The following is a 1207-nucleotide window of genomic DNA, read 5'->3' on the forward strand; positions in this document are numbered from 1 at the left end:
CACACGCACGCACTCAAACACGCACACACACACACACACACACACACACACACACACACACACACACACACACACACACACACACACCCGCCTCACGGTCGGTACGGTACGGTCCATGTGTCGTCATGGTAACAGCCCTCGGATGGAACACCCCCTCTGACCCCGATTCCTCGTGCGCCGTCCGGTGAGGAGTCGTGCATCACACGCGACAAACCGAAGACGGAGATAGCAAGGAGGAAGAGGCGCAGCGAAGGAGGATTTTTTCTATTTCAGAGCACTGGGAAGGACCGAGGAATCCATATTCTTAAAATGCTGCTGGCCGTGTATCATCACATCATACGTGAGTCCCGAGCGGCTTTAACCAAATAATTGTACCAAACGTATTTAATATTGAACGCTGTTATTATTATTGTTGTTATTGTTATTAGCGCGTGGACACTCCTACTGCTCCGTCTTGCTGTAAGAGGAGAGAGTATGCGCTGAATCATTTTCTCTACTTTGGTCAGGCTGGAGGTCTGGGCTTCGCCTCATCTGCTCTCCCAGATCTTGGGCTGATGAAAGCGTCTGCAGAAGACCCTCCCTGCAAAGTCGGTACACACACGCACACACGTGAACACGTACACAAGCGTCTGCCAATTCACAATCGCACGCACGTACGCGCACATACACACGCGCGCACACACACACACACACACACACACACACACACACACACACACACACACACACACGCCCCAGCCCCCCCCGCCCCCCCCCCCCCCACATGACAGTCGTTACTGGTGGTTTGTGTTTATATGCTAATCCTCTCTCTCTCTGTCTGTCTGTCTGTCTGTCTGTCTGTCTGTCTCTCTCTCTGTCTCTCTCTCTCTCTCTCTCTTGTCTCTCTCTCTCTCTGTCTCTCTCTCTCTCTCTCTGTCTCACTCTCGCTCTCTCTCTCTCTCTGTCTCTCTGTCTCTCTCTCTCTCTCTCTGTCTCTCTGTCTCTCTCTCTCACTCTCTCTCTCTCTCTCTGTCTCTCTGTCTCTCTCTCTCTCTCTCTCTCTCTCTCTGTCTCTCTCTCTCTGTCTCTCTCTCTCTGTCTCTCTCTCTCTCTCTCTCTCTCTGTCTCTCTCTCTGTTATTCCACATATCCAGTCAGAGCCGGCGGGGCTGAGCCATCCAGACCGATCCTTGCTGTTGTGATCCGCAGGAACGCCACATCATCTTCAT

The sequence above is a fragment of the Micromesistius poutassou genome (genome assembly GCF_964030765.1).
Source record: "Micromesistius poutassou genome assembly, chromosome: 15".
In the NCBI taxonomy this organism is placed as follows: Eukaryota; Metazoa; Chordata; class Actinopteri; order Gadiformes; family Gadidae; genus Micromesistius; species Micromesistius poutassou.